This window comes from Natrix helvetica (assembly GCF_964273705.1).
Source record: "Natrix helvetica genome assembly, chromosome: 1".
Lineage (NCBI taxonomy): Eukaryota > Metazoa > Chordata > Lepidosauria > Squamata > Natricidae > Natrix > Natrix helvetica.
In genome coordinates this window covers 56,397,208-56,419,054 of record NC_138548.1, presented here as the reverse complement: position 1 = coordinate 56,419,054, position 21,847 = coordinate 56,397,208, and positions in this window count along the sequence as shown.

Below are 21,847 nucleotides of genomic sequence, written 5' to 3'. Positions count from 1 at the left end.
CTGTAACTGTTTCAATACCATCTGATCATTTTTAAAAGGGCAGCTCCTGGAATATCACCCTCTTTGTCTGAATGGACAGTAAAGGTTGGTATGAGGGCAATCTGTTTTTGTAAAAGATCTACTTGGGATTAATGTTTAATTCACTCATTTACAATTCTTTAGAAATGCCCAATAGCAGAATTTTTGAACAAAACAAAGCCTTTTATTTCTGCTTATTAACACTTCTAAAATCATATTTTGCTAACAACTGTCTAGGCCTCTAGGGGCTGTTTATTTATCTAAATTCTGTTAGTCATAATCCTCTCCCTGGTAAATGTGCCACCATCCAGAATGTATATGGCCCGATCATTCTAGACTTGCTGAAATAAAAATTGGCTCTGTTCTGCAACCTGGCCAGAGGTTGCACTTCAAACAATCCTTTTATATATTATTTTTTTCCAGTCACTGGCACTGAATTTCATTAAGCCAACATTTCTTCCTTTTAATAACATAATGTTTACAATTATCCTAACCACTACGGTAACACATTTATAATTCCTTCCAGTTTTGCATCATCTGCTAATTTGACTCATCAAATGGATCTTTTTTGCCACTGTCATTGCAAGCTGAATGATACCAGCCCCAAATGGTTCTTCTTACATATTTATTTTCTCTTGCCCTACTGATATCAATCTGCTAAAAATTATGTTCGTGATCAAGTAAAGGATGACATTTTTCATATTATCATCGTGCCCACCATAATTTTATTTATTATAACTAACTGAAAATTAATGTGTGGGTGTGTAATTACACAATAGCACAATATTAACCTTAGCTATGTCTTCATACGGAAGGTGTTCATTATTGGGGAATTCACAGTAGGCTCTCCCAGTTATGTCACATAAAGCACTAAATAAGACTTGAAGAAAAATAATTCCTAAAAATCCAGAGGCATTGGCAGGCTAATAAACAAACATATGTGTTGTAAAATACACTTCACCATACTATTACTGAACTACAAATCTAGTTCACAGAAGCAAACAAACCATGTTATGACTTAGTGCACTCTGCAAAATAAAAATCAGAAAAACAAATAAACATGCTTATAAAGTCTACATAACCTATTTATAACTGGCTCCAGGGGGAGGAATGGTGGACTGACTATATCTCCACAAAAGTGGAGCCAATGGTTGCAGCAAAAAATTGGTGATTTGATGGTTAGGGCAGAAGATTGGCCATGGACTGCAGTACCTTGCAAGGCCTCCTTAAAATGTGAGTGCTAGGAAATGACAATCTGGCTTGCAACTGATGCCTTTTAAAGGACACTACATTTGCCAATCTCACTTTCTAATCACTTTTGGAAATTCCTTAACAACTACTTTTAAGCTATTAGAGAACTTCTAAACATGTTTGAAAATGCCGGGTGAGTTTGCCCTCAATACTGAAAGAAAAATTTAACCATAAACTTAAGAACATAAAGATCTGAAATGAACATCAAAAAGCTAAATAAGATTTTGATCTTAGAAACTTAAAAATGGACTAAGAGTCCAGATAAATTTGGAATATAGAAACTTTTACCATGGAATGGAGACTGAAATTAATAGCCATAATTTCAACGATATCAGTCATGATAGTTGTCACCATGGATAGACTATATTCAAAAGATGTTATTGAAGAAATAAGAGAGGTGGAGCACATTTTAGTTCACAAGTAGAAATGTCACCAAAAGTGGATCTACAAATGAATGGCCAAATGAATTACTTGAAAAAGAATATCTGATTGGATATATATTTAAAAAGATTGATGTTTTAAAAATCAAAAGGAAAATACAAATAATTAATCAAGAAAGTGATCTAACTTTTTCTTATTGGATTTATAAAAGAGACTTATTAAAGATGTAAAGAATTATGTGTGATGGGATAAAGAAATAAAGAGAAATAAAATTCTGTGACAATATTTAAATGAAGATTGAGACGGTAAGAAGTAGAAGAAATATAAAATTGGTTTATTTGATCAACATTAAAACAAGATATGTTGTAACTTCTGATAAAGCTTTATGGATTTTCTATTGATACCAGGACTCAAAAAAAAAGATATTTTATGGATTTGCCTATAAATATGAGATAGAATATGGAATGAATAGGTAATTGTTTGTAATGTTAGAGAGGAATAAAAGTCACTAAATTTGTTTACAGTTCTTGTGATGAAGATTGATACTTCTCATGATAAAGTCACTTCTTTACATATTTTTTCTCTTTATAATAAGAGAGGCAATAGTTTTTCTCTTCTCTTCTTGCTTTCTTTTTTCCTTTTCCTTTTTTCTTGCACTTTTGAAAAAAAAACAAAATTCTTAATAAAATTTTATATTCAAAATCTATAACTGTATGGAAGAAGAGGGTAAGGAAGCTTAGTAAATATGGTTTGCATGAAAAAACAAAATTAAAATAAAACATTTGCATATTTACAAAAGTAACAACCATATATGACTTTTCAAAAGATATATATCTTTGATGACTTAGATAAAAAGTAAAGAAATTAAAGCAGGGAAGAAATATCTACACAAGAATTGATTTCATCCCTCTTTTATGACCTTGATGAACTAGCAAAAACTCAATTTTGTTTGGATTTTGCCAAAAGTTGGGCAAGTTTAGAAACAAGACTGGCTATTACACAAGAAGGCACAATGATATTGTGCGTCATCCAAATCACTTCTCCTTCTCTGCTTCAGGACATTCTTAACCAGTAACGAGCAAGATCAACATGTTAGAACCCTGCACAATATCAAATAAACTCATATGCTGATAGACTGTTACCTCCTTGCCCTATGGGAAAGGCATGTACTAGAAAAATAAGGAAAGTTTCAAAGCACACAAAGCTCCTCAAATAATTTGGAATGTTGTATGTAGCAAATTTTACTTAGTGATAAACTGTAAGTAATAATGCTGACAAAAGATCTGCATGTATGTAGTCATTATATCCTGAATTAAGGATGCCCAATAATATCTTCTTCTTTTTTTGCCTGTGTATCAACTCAGTTGGCTACTTTTCTTTTATCATTGTTCTAAAACAAAGTAATTAACTGAGTTGATATACAGGAAAGAAAAAGTCTTGTTTCTATCCTTTAAAACTAGCTTGGTCAGCTTGAGATGAAGCATTCAGTAGCATGGACATATGTATCATCTCTTACTTAGAGGAAAGTAACATAATTTTTCAGAAGTTTTGGATTATAATTCCCAATATCACTGACCAATTATGGATAAAAACAATAGGATCCAATATATTTCTGACGACATCAGGTTGTTTCCCATCCAGAGAAAAAACTCAAGCAGAAAATATATGTATTACCAGTTACTTGTAATGCAGGAACCCTGCAATTATTTCCAACCAATGAAACAGTCAAATAATTACATTATCCTGGAAAAATATGTTTGTAGAGTTCAAAAAGGTATAAATTGTAAAGAATATTTAAATTATAGCAAGGCTATTACTTCAAAGTCTACAAATTCATTCCTTTTTTAATCAATTATCTATTTATTCCCATTTATTTTGTATTACTCAAATGAGAGTAATAGAGAGTAAAAGATTTGGACTGTATGGTACAACAATTAGGAAAACATTTGACTGATTTAGGAATCATGTTTCAACAATCGTTCATTTTCTCAATAATTAAGCGTTCATGACATTTTCAAAATTTTGAGCACATCAAGCACTAAAATTTCATAGTAATAGAATCAAGGTTGTATACAACCATTCCAATGTTGAATGTGATACACATGCCTATAGTAAAGCATGTAATATTACAATTTTCTTTATATTTTCTTTTCTTTCTCGCTGTTCTGAGCATCATTAGGAGGAAAAGCAACAAATCAATTAATTAAAACATTATATTATATTATAAAAATACTAATACTACACTACACATTACTGTGAAGCTCCCAGATGACCTAATTAATTTACGAGCCTCGAGACAGAGTTCAAAAGAAATCCATTCATTTATTAGGATCAACATTCTGGTGTGTACTTTTGGCTCCTCAGAGCCAAAACTGATTTACACTTAATGGCGTCTGAACCTTACCCCTGTGTCCCCTCCCCTCTGCCTTGGTCATAACTCACATTCACCAACAAGATGCTACGACAGTTTATTGACATGCGCATTTACATGCCAGTTGAATATGAGACCTGACTCTAGCCAAAAGTATGCATGGAATTCTCCTCCCTTCTCTATGCCACTTGATAGTAGTCATGGCAACACTTTACAAGTTGACATCTATACTATACTATACCATACCACATCACACTACACTATACTATACAGGTAGTACTTTCGTTACAATCACAATTGGTAAGTAAAACATTTGTTAAGTGAGTTGGTCCCATTTTACGACTTTTCTTGCCACATTTGTTAAGTGAATCACTGCAGTTGTTAAATTAGTAAAACTGTTAAGTGAATCCATTGACTTTACTTGTCAGAAGGTCACAAAAAGTGATCACATGACCCCAGGACGCTGCAACCGTCATAAATGTGACTCAGTTGTCAAGCATCTGAATGGAAATCCTGTGACCATGGTGTAATGATCATAAGTGTAAAAAATGGTCATAAGTCACTTTTTTCAGTGCCGTTGTAACATTGAATGATCACTAAATGAACTGTTGTAAGTCGAGGACTACCTGTACTATACTATAGAGTACTATATTATTACTGCTATATTATTTTCAACACTACTTCATAATGTCATCTGGGGAATTACCTGCACTTAGTTGTTCCCTAACATGTCTAAAGAAACTTCCCTATATGTCTAGAAGATAGGAATAGTGATGTCAGCTCCAATTAAAATAATATGACTCAGCTTTACACATACAGAAGTTGAATTTTTATTAATATTATTTACCTCATGTTTATTTACACTTTTCGTTATGTCATTCTGAAGCAGTTTGGGATCGGAAATTTATTGAGACTGAAATTATAGCTACTCCAAAGGAAGAAATTTTAACAAAATGGTGTGTGGTTTCAGCAAGATAATAATAGAAGAAAGAGTAACCTCATGACTTTTAACACTGTGTTCCATAGCACAAGAAATAGTCTACATACAATCTATATGAGGAAAGTTTATATTGTTGATTCAATTTACAGTGTTTGGCAAACGGATATAATTTCACCTAATGTAGAAAGGAAAAAAAGCATAGAAAGCTAGATATGTATATGCTGTAACTAAAAATTCTAATATTGTTTTTAATTCTGATTTTAAGATGTATAGGATCTTTAAAATGTTATGCATTTCACATATTTTTTAATACCTAGCTGCTTTCTGCCAATAGCTTTCTGGCTGTCCTAATTTTAGTTTACGTGACAACTTTCCATATGTACAGGTGAAACTCGAAAAATTAGAATGTCATGCAAAAGTTCATTTATTTCAGTAAAGCAACTTAAAAGGTGAAACTAATATATCAGATAGACTCATTACATGCAAAGCAAGATAGTTCAAGCCATGATTTGTCATAATTGTGATGATTATGGCTCTCAGCTCATGAAAACCCCAAATCCACAATCTCAGAAAATTAGAATATTGTGAAAAGGTGCAATATTCTAGGCTCAAAGTGTCCCACTCTAATTAGCTAATTAAGCCATAACACCTGCAAAGGGTTCCTGAGCCTTTATATGGTCTCTCAGTCTGGTTCAGGAGGAATCACAATCATGGGAAAGACCATCATTGACACCCTCCATAAGGAGGGAAAGCCTCAAAAAGTAATTGCAAAAGAAGTTGGATATTCCCAAAGTGCTGTATTAATAGAAAGTGATGTGGAAGGGAAAAGTGTGTAAGAAAAAGGTGCACAAGCAGCAGGGATGACCGCAGCCTGGAGAGGATTATCAGGAAAAGGCCATTCAAAAGTATTGTGGACCAGGGACGTGCGGCCAGGGGAGGCAGAGCCTCACTTCTCTTCATGAAATAATAGTATATAATATTATATACTATAATAGTATATAATATTATAATATGTAACACAAATACATACCTATTTCCCTGGCTCAACTGATAACTGATAACTGATAAGGAGGACAGCCTGTGGCTTAGTGGCTAAGACTCCTGCCTAAGATATAATACAGCCCAGGTTCGAATCCCAGTAAGGGTATGGCTAGCTGATGAGAGCTAATTAGCTCGAAATAGATCTATACTAGTCTCCCTTTATTTATTTATCAGTACAAATACAACACAAATATAAAAAGGCAACATTAAAACTAAAAATATGGTTTTCTGCCTGCATGGTCTTTTGTGATAAGCCGAAGGACAGAAAGAGGGAGTAGTGACCTTCCTCCCATATTTAGTCATACCAGGGGTTGTAACACAAATACATACCTATTTCCCTGGCTCAACTGATAAGGAGGACAGCCTGTGGCTTAGTGGCTAAGACTCCTGCCTAAGATATAATACAGCCCAGGTTCGAATCCCAGTAAGGGTATGGCTAGCTATTGGCTATATATATATATATATGCTGGTTTTGTTGTATTCGGGTCTTTTCCCGTGTAAGGTTGAGATTGTCTTTGCAACGTTTCGGCAGGATCTCACCTGCCATCTTCAAGCTGTGGGCTTAAAATGTGATCGGAGCTGCCGTCTTTCTGTAAGTCTTTCTGTAAGTTTCTGTAAGTCTAAGATACAGGTATGCCCAAATATGGGAGGAAGGTCACTACTCCCTCTTTCTGTCCTTCGGCTCATCACAAAAGACCATGCAGGCAGAAAACCATATTTTTATTTTTAATGTTGCCTTTTTATATTTGGGTTGTATTTGTACTGATAAATAAATAAAGGGAGACTAGTATAGATCTATTTCGAGCTAATTAGCTCTCATCAGCTAGCCATACCCTTACTGGGATTTGAACCTGGGCTGTATTATATCTTAGGCAGGAGTCTTAGCCACTAAGCCACAGGCTCTGCTCCTTATCAGTTGAGCCAGGGAAATAGGTATGTATTTGTGTTACAACCCCTGGTATGCCCAAATATGGGAGGAAGGTCACTACTACACTAATAATATTATAATGGGAGGAAGGTCACTACTACACTAATAATATTATAATGGGAAGAAGGTCACTACTACACTAATAATATTATAATATTATATACATCCGTCCGTCCGTGCCGGGGAGCTGCAGAGGCAGAAATGTTGTCAGCGCTCCCGGATGACGAAGCCACGAAAGCGACTGGGTCGTTCCCCAGTCGCTTTCGTGCCTTCGTCATCTGGGAGCGCCGACAACATTTCTGCCTCCGCAGCTCCCGGGCGCAGCCGGACGGAGGTAGCCAGAATGGCGCAGTCGCGAGGAGCGCGCGAAGTCCAGCAGAGGCAGGAAGGTTCTCGTCGTTCCCCAGTCGCTTTCGAGGACTGCGGAGCGCGAGCCGGCGGAGCATGCTCAGGAAGGCGGGGAATGGGATCACGTGTGCTGGAGGCTGAGGCAGCCTGAGCCTCCAGCACACGTGGTCCCATTCCCCGCCTTCCTGATGACGTCACCAGCCTCACCAGCCATAAACCTCACCGCACGTCACTTTTGTGGACTGAGGCTGGAGTCAGTGCATCAAGAGCCACCACACACAGATGGATCCTGGACATGGGATTCAAATGTCATATTCCTCTTGTCAAGCCGCTCCTGAACAACAAACAACGTCTTACCTGGGCTAAAGAAAAACAGACCTGGTCTGTTGCTCAGTGGTCCAAAGTCCTCTTTTCTGATGAGAGCAACTTTTGCATCTCATTTGGAAACCAAGGCCCAGAGTATGGAGGAAGAATGGAGAGGCACACACTGCAAGATGCTTGAAGTCCAGTGTGAAGTTTCCACAGTCTGTGTTGATTTGGGGAGCCATGTCATCTTCTGGTGTTGGTCCACTGTGCTTCATTAAGTCCAGCGTCAACGCAGCCGTCTACCAGGAGATTTTGGAGCACTTCATGCTTCCTTCCGCAGACAAGCTTTATGGGGATGCTGACTTCATTTTCCAGCAGGACTTGGCACCTGCCCACACTGCCAAAAGCACCAAAACCTGGTTCAATGACCGTTGGATTACTGTGCTTGATTGGCCAGCAAACTCACCTGACCAGAACCCCATAGATAATCTATGGGGCATTGCCAAGAGAAAGAGAATCTATGAGGCATTGCCAGAGATATGAAACTGAACAATCCATAAGAGCTGAAGGCCGCTATTGAAGCATCCTGGTCTTCCATAACACCTCAGAGTGTCACAGGCTGATAGCTTCTATACCACGCTGCATTGAGGGAGTAATTGCTGCAAAAGGGGCCCAAACCAAGTGCTGAGTACATATGCATACTTATACTTTTCAGAGGTCCGATATTGTTCTATGTAAAATCCTTGTTTTATTGACTGCCATGTAATATTCTAATTTTCTGAGATTGTGGATTTGGGGTTTTCATGAGCTGTATGCCATAATCATCACAATTATGACAAATCATGGCTTGAACTATCTTGCTTTGCATGTAATGAGTCTTATCTCATATATTAGTTTCACCTTTTAAGTTGCATTACTGAAATAAATGAACTTTTGCACAATATTCCAATTTTTGAAGTTTCACCTATATATGTATACACAAACATACATACATAGATTTCTCTTATAGAAGTTCCGGCAGTTTTCTTAGCAAAATTTTTGGACATAGTTTCTTATTTCCTTATTCCTATGGCTGAGAGAGAGTGACCTACACAAAGTTATTCAACTGCCTTCAAGTTTCTGGTGGGCTACAGTTCATGAACTCCCAGTTTCTAGCCCGGTGCTTAAACCTCTATATAGGTAGTCCTCAACTTACGACTACAATTGAGCCCAAAATCTCTGTTGCTAAGTGAGACAGTTGTTAAGTGATTTTTGCCCCAGTTTACGACCTTTCTTGTCACTGTTAAGTGAATCATTGCAGTTGTTAAATTAGTAACATGATTGTTAAATGAATCTGATTTCCCCATTGACTTTGCTTGTCAGAAGGTCACAAAAGGTGATCACATGATCCTGGGACACTGCAAATATGAGTCTATTACCAAGCATCTGAATTTGGATCACGGGACCATGGGGATGTAAGTCGTAAGTGTGGAAAATGGTTGTAAGTCACTTTTTTTCTGTATTATTGTAACTTCATACGATGAACTGTTCATTAGATGAACTGTTATAAGTCAAGGACTACTTATGCCAAACTGGCTCTGAGTTAATATTAATTGACCCATTAAGTAGTCTTCAGTCTGAGTATTGCATTTGACATGCCTAGAAACTGATATTTTATTCTTTTATCGAGGAAATGGTAATTATTGGTTGACTTTAAAATAGCTCTAACAATAACTGAATCAGGATTTTCCAAACTCAAACATTTTCAATATATCCCCAAGGCCAAAGAGTAACTATACTATTTGAACAATTAATACATCTCTATTTAGGTTACTGATTTTAAATAATGAAACAGTTGTGGCTTTTCCTTCAAGAGTTCTAAAATTGCTCTATGCAAGTTTGCATGTATCACAAAAAGGAAATGTTGTGTAAAGACTCAGAAGCAATGTACATTCAGCATTTTTAAAGGATAGTTTAATAATGCTTGTCCTTGTTGACCTGCTTTTTGAATCATTCATGGTAATGAAGTAACACATACAGGTCAATTTAAATGAAAGAAATATGAAGTAAAATCTGTTAAGGTTTTTTTTTAATCAATGCCAAAAAAAATTCCTCCTACAAAGGGCTATTATGTAAACTCTTGATCACAGACTATTTTACACATTCCCCTCTATTGGTTAAAATTCTGCTTCTTTATTTTGGAAATCAAAAATAAAATAAAGCTCCCAATCTTTTGTGTTGCCTTAACAAAGGGCAAAATTGAGTTAATTCGCCTGAGGTGTTTATTTTAATACGTCAGACATGGATTTCCCTTTTCTGCGCACGCCTGTGGGTTTCCTCAGGTTCCTCTAGGGAAGGGGGGGGGATATATATATATATAATACAGTCCGCCTCCTCCCGCAGAAGAGATGTGCAAATTGCACATATTCCAAAAATGGGAGCAGATACTATTCCAACGCCTGGAAGGAAACGTCACAATTCCCATCATCCCCCCTATTTCCAAGTGCTATTTCTGGGGCGTCAATTTGAAACCCCAGCCGGAGAGCTTAGCAATCAAAGCCCAGTCTTTTTCCACTCGGTATGAAACCTCTATACCTGGAACACCCCTCGCCGCCCTAAGCCTGCGCTAATTACAGTTCCACCCCAAAACAAAACAGTCTTTCTTTCTGTCATGGCAACCGAGCCCTACCTTCTTCGCTGCTTTGGCAACCGAACCCTACTTCCCGGCGCTGCTATGGCAACCGGGGCCTCCTCCTTTCCCTTCCCTCCGCGATTGACGCCGCAGTCTGCGTTGCCAGTGATAGCTGAAGGGGAAGGGCGAAAGAATGGTGACGTTGCGAGATTCACTCCCGTGGATGCTACCCGTTGACGTCAGGCTGTTTTTGAATGCTCGTCTCCAGAGCAACGGCCTGTTAAACAGCCAAGCCTCAGCAACAGAAAAGGGATTGGCCGATCCAGGTTAGAGGGAGGGGAGCATTTCGCTCAAGTCTGAACAGATGGAGCAACCTAGCCTTGAACCTAGATCAGTGATTGAGGCAGAAAAAGACAGAAATAGATAATGTTCAGATGGAATGTCCTTTAAAGAGAATACCTATGGAGGAAGTCTCAAATACGGCAGATGTACATGTATTTGTTCATAAATGCACATGTACACCTATCTAAGACTCTATTCCACAGTGGCCAAACAGATACATTCAGGAAGTTAGCAAAAATGGAGCAGTGGTTAATAGATTGCTATTTCCTATAGCGACTAGTGTTTAAAATAGGTTGCCTGTTCCTCTGGAAGCATTTTCAATACCCACTGATAAGCTCAGTTCTCCATTAATGTGTCCAGTTCTCTCTTCAAAAGCATATAAACTTGGCAGAGTTAAGAAGAGAAAATTGTTCAACTGGAGATTTACAGTTATTTGCAAGGGAATTTAAATCATAAGTCAGATCGTTAGTGATTGTCAACAGACACAGGGCCAGTATTAGCAAGTGCAAACTTGCTAATGGCTAGCATAACAACTAGGTAGCTAAAGGAGGAAATACCCTTTGCTTGAAAAGGGGTTGAGACACAGCCAAATAATATCAGCATTTATATTTTTTCTGGTTTTGTTGTTTTTTAAAAGAAGTAAATATTGAGGACAACTGCTACATTACTCTATCATTGCTACTTGACAATGGAAAATCCTTTCCTAACCTTATCTCCATATTGCTTTCTTTTTCTTGTGGAGTAAAGGTAGTGTTTAGTCCCATGTAAGCATTCTGGAAAGGCGGAGCCTTGGGCTGCTTTCCCAGGATTAGATGCCAGTTAGGGAGGTGAACTTGCACAGCAAGTTTGTCTTCTTTTCTTGCGTGCAAGACTTGGATTATTGGAACATATAATTGAGCTTATTTTTAAAATGTAATCTGTAAGAACAACCAATAAACAGGAAATAAACACTATAAGAATACAATTGGTGATTGGCAGGATATGTAATTCTATATTAGGAATAATCAGTGTGAATGTTGAGGCTTAAACAACCAAGAATAAGTCTACTTACTTCTGAATTGACAAACTTCTTCTCATCTTGCTCACTTCTATTATACCATATTCTATACATGAAATTTACTCATTCCAAATGAGAAAAGCTTCTATTCTACATTTTTAGCATTTCATAGCTTGCTCACTTTTCTAATCAAAGCAATTACAAAATATCCTCATTCTGTAATTTCTGTTATGTACAAAGTAGGCTGAGTTAGCTAAATAGAAAGTTTGGATATGCTGATATTAAATATAAATCCAGCACAGGTTCTTGCAAGTACTGTATAAACTATAAATCATGTGATTGTGGGAAATAGATCGGAATAAGAATACAGCTGATATTCATGTGACAGATAATAGTGTACAGGCTTGAAAAGAGTCTCCAGAATTCAAATATTATTAACATTACAGGGAATAATTCAAACTGACAAAGGATATCTCTTTTATTGCAGATATAACACCTATCCTTATAAATAACATTTTAAGATGCCCAGAGTGGGTAGCCATTCTAAATGTGATAGAATAAATACCTACTATCTACATAGCAGTGGTAGTATTCAGTAGGTTCTGACCAGTTCTGGAGAACCTGTATCTGAAATTTTGAGTACCTCGGAGAACCGGTAAATATCACCTCTGACTAGCCCGCCCCCATCTATTCTCTGCCTTCTGAGTCCCAGCTGATCAGGAGCAAATGGGGATTTTGCAGTAACCTTCCCCCAGAGTGGGGTGGGAATGGAGATTTTACAGTATTCTTCCCCTGCCACGCTTACCAAGTCACACCCACCAAGCCACAGAACCTGTAGTAAAAATTTTTGAATCCCACCACCTCTATATAATAGCACTTAGATTAATACCCTGCTCCATAGTGCTCTACAGACCTCTCTAAGCAGTTTACATAGTCTGCCAGTATCTTGCATTCCAATCTGTTATTTTTATTTTGAACAGAAGTTATCTTTATCTCTCTGTCTTTATGCTCATTCTTAAAATATTCCTATGCCCTATGTGAGGACAGAGCTATTGTACTGTATTGGGCTAATAGTATATCAGATTAAAAACAGACGTATGCTTTCCCAAAATTTACTATGTACTTGATCAAAACCTACCCAGGACTTGGGTTATGTATAAACAATATCCAAGTACAAGTGCACAAGCTATGTATTTTAATAATGGAAGGTAAAGACCATACAAGTAACAGGGATTCCATACTTACAGTGCTGCAACTATATCAAGAGGAGTTGGATAGATTTTTCAGTTATGAGATAAGGATTTCCAAATAGTGGAACATGTGAGCTCATAATGAGCAATGGTGATGCTATAAAGTATGTTGAATGCCTTTGAATAGTGGTTGGAGAGTATTATTGAACTCTGTGTTTCTGATTAGTCCTGATTAGTGATGTTATGTGATTAACAGTATAAGTATAGCATGAATCAAATCCAACTTTTTCTGTTTACGTTCTGTGGAAATTACATTTGCAGCTTTAATTTATTTAAGTAATCTAATTTCACTGCTTCTTGATTTTTGTATTTCAAGTTTACTACAGGTGATGTATACCATCTATGAAAAGATCATGGAAATGGTAGAAACATATTTAGGGTACAGAAATGAGAAACATGTTCATAAATCAAGGATTATCTGTACTACAATATGTAAGAACTCATAAAGTAAAGCAATGCACAAAGCAGTAAAAGTAATTCTGTCATAATTGGACTAGTATAGTGTGTATACTTTTTGTGATGGTCGTAACTTTGAGATCACTTTTCCCAATGCTGTTGTAACTTGAACTGCCATTAAACAAATATTCATAAATCAAGGATTACCAATACTATAATATGTAAGCAGCTCCTAATGTAAAGCAATGCACAAATCAGTATAAGCCATTCTCTCATAATACTTTATGTTAAATGTCCTGATAAATTTTAGAAATATATGTTGGAATCTACTTACTATGACAGTGATAGATATACATCTTTACACAGAGCTTGTTTCAACAGAACTTTATGTGATAATTCTAGACTTTGTTGGCCACAGCTACAGGTTTGGCATAGAACGGCTGTCACCTGTAAACACACACTTCAGTTTTCTTTGCCTATTGTAATAAGGAAGTGTATTAACTGTAATTTGACTGCCCACATCCTGCTTTTCTACTGTGGATAAGTGACATGTGACCGACACTATGCAATTATGGATACAGGAGAGCCATATATTCTCAGTCTTTGCTAGAAAATATTAAGGCAAAGTTTAGTCTTTATTAATTTCCCACTTGGTGGGAGGACATGCCAAATTAATCTGATGAATCAAGAAAAGTCTTGGAAATTTCTTCGTATATTATTTATTTCATAGATTAGGAACATACTGAAAAAGCAAAACAGTAGTGTAGGAGCATGATAAAATCGAATTGTTCTAAAGGTTTCAATTGTTTTGAAATGTTTTTGAGAGTTTGAAAACTGTTCAGATTTACACTACAAAAGGAAAAAGGTCTACGAAGCAAAATAAATTAGTAACTGATTTAAAATTCTTATTAAATTAATCCTACAAGTGTTACAGTAATGATTAGGATTTGTGGAATTCTCAGGCAATTATCTTCATTGGATTCTTTTCTTCTGGAACATGAAGGATAAGTAAAAATATCTCATTTTCTAGCCATATGACAAGCATGTTGAGACCTGTACTTGTCTCCAAGTCTAGAAATTGCCCAATCCAGTTTTCCAAAACTGGTTTTACCAAACATGGTTTTGTTTTATTTCCCAACTATGTTGATAATGGATTCCTCTGATTGTGAACAGTGAGTTAATAATTCAGAGGTATGCTAAATGCACTTTAAAATTACAAAACCAATAAGTAATGACTGGCATCACACTTGTGTCAGAAGCACCGCGGTGTCATTGATAATGAGGTGCTCCTGGGTTGAAAGGATTAGCCAGTGACATCACTGTTACTTGGGGGATGCCCAGCTGGGGGTTCCTTTCTTGTCCCAGCAGGAGGTGGAGCGAAGGACAAGAACTCACCCAGTCCCACAGCAGCACTCAGGTCTCAAATGTGGGCTTGCTAACCTCCAACCCACAGAGGTTACCTTACTCCTAAGTAATGGCTAAGAATTGGTGAACAACTGAAATATTTGTACTACTAATGAGTAATGTTTGTATATTGAAACATGTATATTACTAATGAGTGACATTTATATATATGGAAACCTATGTTCTTAAAGCCTTTACTCATCATCTCTACCTTCATTATCAATCTTAATTTTGTACCATGTCTTACATCTAGATTGTTCTGTAAAGACAATCTGATTCTGGAGAGCTTCCAGGCCAAGCCGCAGATTAATGTAGACATAATTTTAACAACTTTGTGACTTTTGGTGTCTGTATCTTCTGCAAATACTTTGAAACAAGTTTTATCATATTAATCTATCCATTGCAGCGCCTAAATGACTAGAGATCATAGTTCCACTTTACTGTTTGATATTAATGCAAGAGGTAAAATTTCTCAACTACAGGCTTATAAATCATGTCCAAGTAGCAGTAAAAGAAGAATCATAGACCTATGTATGCTCCTGCCTAAGTTTTCCTGGATTAGAATTCAGCTAGAGATTTGGGAAGCATCAAGTTTGCATATCTTGTAAGTCCACTCTCCAGTATTGGAAACAAAAAGGAATGTACGTATCACAGCCATCAGAGCAGTTACCTTCATTCTGGACCAAGAAATACCATTATGTCCAAAGCCTGCATGTTACTCCAACTCCACAACTTTTATTTTCTTCGTCACATTTATTATCTAGCAATTCTGTTTGGTCTGGGTACCAAGGCAAGTCTCCTATTGTATTTAGCCAACACAGTAGACTAGAGCTTGTACTATTTCCTACTAGGAAACACTTGCTAATCTATACTAAAAGGTCATATATGAGTGTTTGCAATGCTTCAAGAGGCAAATATGGGTGCAGCTCATAGTTGCAGTATTCCTTTTCATTTAACAATATAATACTAATACTTCCTTTTTTGCTTGTTGTACAGAGATGTTATATATATATATTTCCAAAAGGCCTGAAAATGTAATTTATCCATGAGATATATAAATTTGGACATATCATTGTGAATAGAAATATTTTCTTTCTTAGTCCAATTAGGAAAGCAACTTCTTAAACACTGAAAAGTTAATGCTTATTGCTGCTCTATCTGTATTCATTGCTTTAAAGTGGGTATCAAGACAGAATAATATTTGAGTATTGTTTCAAACCACCAGCCAACTTTTAATTTAATAGGCATCTTTTTTTTAAAGAATTTTTTTTATTTTTAAACAAATACAATTCTAGCCGCTATTAACACATTTACAATCAAATATTTCAATTCTCTACTATATATTTCCAGTAAAATCCCCAATAAAAATATCTCTGGTTTAAAGTCTATATGTTTTTCTGTCATTTTTTCCAACCATGTATGAATTTTAGTCCAGTATCTTTTAGCTTCAGCATACGTCCACCACATATGGTAATATGAACCTGGTATCTGATGACATTTCCAACATTTTTTCGGATTTATTCTTGAACATTCTTGCTATTCTTGTCGGAGGTAGGTGCCACCTGTAAAACATCTTATGCAAATTTTCTTTATATGCTGTTGACATTGTCATTTTATAATTTTGAGACCACAATTTTTGCCATTTATCTAAATCAATCCCATGTCCAAAGTTTCCCCCCCAAGCAATAATTGTTTCTTTAACTTGTTCTTCCTCTCTAGCTTAACCTCTAGTAAGTATCCATATAGTTTTTTAATCGTCTTTTCATCAGTGCCTGTCAGGATTTTATCTAAATCAGTCAATTTGTCATAAAAACCTTATATTTTAACATCTTTATCATATTTAGAATGTATTTGCACATATGAAAACCAATTCATCCTTATACCTTGTTCTTCCAGTTCTTGCATAGATTTAAGTTCACCCTTTGCATTCAATATTTCACCATATCTAACTGTTTGTTCCTTTTTATATGTTATTGGATATGAAAATGCTCTGGTTGATAACCAGACTGAATTTTTTAAATAATGATGCTTTTTAATGTTCTCCCAGTTTAATAACAAAGCCTCACATATATAATGTCTTCTGAAATAACCGTGTTTTAATTCCCTTGTACCATAAGAAAGCATACCATCCCAACAACAAATCATGTCCTTCTAATGTCAATAAACTAGAATTTCTTAGCATTATCCATTCCTTAGTCCACATCAAATTGTTGCCTGATATTATAACTCCCAATTTGGCAGACCAAATCCTCCTCTTCTTCTAGCATCTTGTAACAGTTTTAATTTTATTCTTGCTTTTTTCCATGCCAAATATACTTCAACACTATTTTATTTAGATCATCAAAGTAGTCTTTCCCTAATCTAATTGGAATTGTCTGGAACAAGTATAAAATCCTAGATAATATATTCATCTTGATTGTTGATATTCTCCCTATTAGTGATAACTCTAAGTTTAACATTTTGCCAGATCTGTCACAATCTGTTGTTTAAGTTGATGATAATTATTCTCTTTATGTGTACTGCATCTTGCTGTCAAATACTGTATATCCCCAAATACTTAACCTTATTTGTGACCTGTATCTTCAAAGCTTCCGCCAATTCTTCCTTTTGTCTTACTAACATATTCTTTGTCAAAATCTTCATTTTATCTTTGTTTACTTTCAAGCCTGCTACTTCTCCGTATTCCTCTATCTTTTCTATCAATTTGAGTGCTGTTTCTGATGGGTCCTTTAAAATGAAAACCAGGTCATTTGCGAATGCTTGCAGTTTGTATTCTTCCTTTTTAATTTTCATTCCTTTTATATCTTTTTCTTCTCTAATATTTCTATTTAAGACTTCTAATGTTAACACAAACAAGAGAGGTGAAAGTGGGCAGCCTTGTCTTGTTCCTTTCCTTATATCAATAGAGTCTGTCAGTTTACCATTTACCATTACCTTTGCTGTTTATTTATGATATCTAGCATTTATGGCTTGAATAAATTTATTACCGAAGCCCATCTGCTCCAACTGTAATAACATAAATCACCAATTCACGTTGTCAAAGGCTTTCGGTGCATCTAGAAATATCAAGGCCATTTGTTTTTCAGGATGTGCCTCGTAATATTCCAAAGTGTTCAGAATTATTCTCATGTTATGTTTAATTTGTCTCTTTGGCAGAAATCCATTTTGATCAGGATGAATAAAGTTATTTAAGTATCTTTTAAGTCTTTCCACCAATATTGAAGCGAAAATTTTATAGTTTGAATTTAGCCGGGAAATAGGTCTATAGTTCTTAATTTGTTGTGGGTCGGCTTCCTCCTTTGGCACAAGTGTAATGTATGCTTCTGACCATGCTTTGGGTAACCTCATCTTTGAAATGACTTCATTCATAACTTCTAGCAATGGAAGACGCAATGATTCCTGTAATGTCCTATAGAATTCCACTAGCAGGCCATCCTGACCTGGAGCCTTTCCATTATTTTGTTTTTTAAGTGCTTCAGTTAACTCCATCATCATTATATTCCCTGCTAGCATCACTTCAATTTCTTTAGATATTTGGGGTAAATTCGCTTTCTGCAAGTATTGTTTAACTCTTTCCTCATCTATATTCATACAGTTGTTCATACAGTTTTCCATAGTAATCTTGTATAATCTTTTTCTTTTCTCTATTTCCATGGCAAATTTGCCCTTGATCATTTATTAGTTGCATTATTTTTCTTGATTCTCTCTCTTTTTTCAGTTTATACGCTAACCATCCACCTGGTTTATTTGCATCTTCAAAGTAGTTCTGTTTAGCACCTCTAATTTTTTGTGCTAATTCCTCTTTTTCCATTAACCCCATTTTATGTTTAATTGTGTCTATTTTTAATTTAATATCCTTTTTTTGTGGAAGTTTCTGTAGGTCTTTTTCAAGTCTCTTGTAGTCATCCTCTGTTTTAAAAGCTTGTCTTTTCTTAATGTTTCTTTTCCTTGTATAATCTATTATCAAGCCTCTAGCATAGGCCTTCATTGTATCCCAAAGATTCTGCACTGATTAATAGGCATCTTAATTTGAAATAAATTGCTTTCTATAATATAAGCTTTCATATATACTATTGTGTACATTTCCAATGCTTTGCACACTAGAGTATGTGATTACAATATTTTAATAAAATACCAATTTTACTGACCAAAGCAAAACAATTCCATCATGTCCAAGCATCAGCTCTGAGTTTTGAGATCAAATAATTCAATCAGGTCTATTATTGAATAGGATAAGCCTACTGTAAAGCATGCTTTCAGCATAAGTATTTAGTTTAAGATACATAGTATTCTGCTGGGTATGGATAACTTCTTAATGTTGGATATTTTAAAAAAATGCACAGGAGAGAATTCTAAATATCAATTTCCGGTAAGTCGTGCTTCTCTACAATGTATCCCTATCAAGAATGATAAAGGCAGGTCTCTCAAGGGAAATAAAATTTAATGGGAGTTTACAGACTATAAACAACAGAGAAAAGGCATGCCCGGGTCGCTGCACTAATCAAAAACAGCCAAAGGGGAGAACAACATCCACAAGGATTATTTTTCCTTAACAATAACGTGTTAAATTATATGTTGCTATCCTTTTATGACACTTGAAATTTGCTGCCTGAAGCTGGTAGCCATTGTGTTATCTAAGAGGTATCTGTAGAACTAAACGGTTTATTAGCCGCCTGAAGCTCTCGGAGAAATGAGAAGAATCTAATAAGCGCGTTTGGTCTCCACAGTACCAGGCTTCTTTTTTCTTCGGGTGGGAAGAAGGCTCGAGTGCCCAGCTGATCACGTGTGTCTGCGAATAAGCGAAATAACTAACTGCCACAAAGCAGGAGTTATTGCATTTCTTTCGTTCAGAGTTTGAAGTTAACCGCAGCCGCCTCGGGGTCTGATCTAATTTTAAGTAATCTGGGAAGCGACAAACTGGATCGCGAGCCCAGGTCTGCAAGCCCCGCCCAAGAGGAGAATCGCTCCACTCCAAGGCTTCTGTCACAGGCTGTGACGAGGAAACCTGGAAATAGCAGCTGGCCCAATTCCCTCCGCTTCCATGGTCCAAGTGCTTCGTTCAGCGCCGGCCACATGGTAACATCAGCTTCTGCATTTGGCCTATGAGCTCAGGCCGCAGGAATCGCAGTCGGCTGCGGCGGCGCGAAGGCTCCTCCCCGGCCTAGAAACTGCTCGGGAGAGGGGCTCTTTCTGTTGCTGTAAACACGCGACAGCGCCAGGCTCGTCCCGCCGCTTTCCCTGCCGCAGCCCCGAGGTCTCCTCCTTATTGGCTCCCACGGCGGGCGAGAGCGAGCTGGCTCTAGTCCCGTCCTGTCTGTCAACTCTGCACTATGGTGGGTGGTTCTGGGCTTTCCCTGCAACAAACAGTAGGATCATAACAAACTGCAGCTCCGGGAAAGGAGAAATCTCCGCTGCTTGTTACCGCAGCTCCATGGCTACTTCCCAAATATCCTCGCGTCCGCTGGGGGCAGAATTGAATATCTCTCAACCTGGGTTGTCTTCCCCGACGATGCATAATTTCTGGGATCTTCTGCTAACCATAAATCGCCCAAGTTGGCTGGCGTTTTGAAGAATTGAAGGAAGTTGATCAAGTCAGCTCTTCTAGAAAGCGCCTTTGTATGATTTAATGTCTCGTGATTATATTGATCTTAAACGTGCAGGATGGCTGTCCATCCCCCGCCCCTCCGCCCTTTCCCGTCAATGTTAAGGAACATTAGGCTGTATTTTCCATACATACCATCCGTGTTTGCTATTGCTTCTAATCCAGAACTTCATCCAAAAACAATTCGGTTGAGAAACGGAAATTATCCGTAATCACAATAAAGTTCCCATGGTAATAACCCGAACGATCAATATTATACAAATGTTTAAAACCCTAACCAGGAATGTATAGCAACATAATAAAGGGATAAAAATTAGCTCCCATTATAGAAACAGATCATATTCAGAGTGTGATGTATAACTTAAAACCTGAGTACCCAATAGAAACACAACTTCTAAATCATTTGCTGATTAATCTGTTGACATTTTCAAATCTGATTGCAATCAGGACTTCCTAGTGAGAATTCCACTACCTTCAAAGTAAAATCAACAGTATTATCAACTCTTCTTTTTGTATATGTGGCTAATTGAGAAAACAGGCAGAGAGTTGGAGCTCACCCATTCAAGTATTTTGGTCTTGATCTTGTCTTGTGTTTACTCTACAGTAAAATGAAACATGAAGATGAAACAACATATAGATGAGGAACTCTGACCACAAAAAAGTGCTATACTTTGAGCTCTGAAATGGGGTAGCAAGCCAGTTGTTTCTGAAAGACTCATTTCCTCAACTGAAACCCTGTGGGTATGTTGGGGCTTACAGAAGGCAACAGGTTGGCTAGACATTGTCTCTCCATAAGTGAATCACTCTAAAGAACTACCTCAGGTGAACTGTATTTTATATGCAGAATGTAAAGGTAAACTCCCAATTTTGAAAACAGTTTCAAGATCAGTGAGCTATACCTTAGTTTAATACTTTTCTGAATAAACTATTTGCATGCTAACGTTAACATTAGTTTCTTCTCCTTCATTTTAGTGCATTATTATTACTACACAGTAAAATGATGACACTGCTGAAGCAAATGAAGTTTTGTAACTGCATAGAGTGGAGCCAATGATGTTCCTTTTCATGAACCCAAACAACCTCTGTAATATGAAAACTAATCTTTCATGAGAACTAATCCTCTTATTATGAAAGAGATGAACATGACATGACTGTCGACATGAATCTACAATTGGCTTTAAAGACCGTGTATCTTCTCTTTGATAACTTTTCACCCACTAGATAGACATCTTACATCTTTCATCACTGAACTACATGCTGCTCTTCTATTATACTTTCTAAACAGCATGTGTGTGAAAAACGTTTTTTTAAAAAAACAAGGCAAAAGAGAAATTTTTTAAAAGTGATTTAAAAAAACCTATTGGCCAAAGAGAGAGTGATTTAAAAAAAGCTATTGGCATATACATAAGCAAACCAATTTCTATAATACCAAGTGAAACTTTCTCTTTAAGTATATTTCATATACAAAATAGTTTCAAATTATGTTCCTTATTAGGAAGTAGGTAAGAATTGTTCAACTTTAAGCATATATAGGATTGCAGTTTTTTTTAAAAAAATTACTATGTTGATGTTAAAAATAAATAAAATAGCTGTAATCAAGTTACAAATAACTTAATCCCCATAACAAATGAATATAAGTTGTCTGAGGTACATATTCGTAC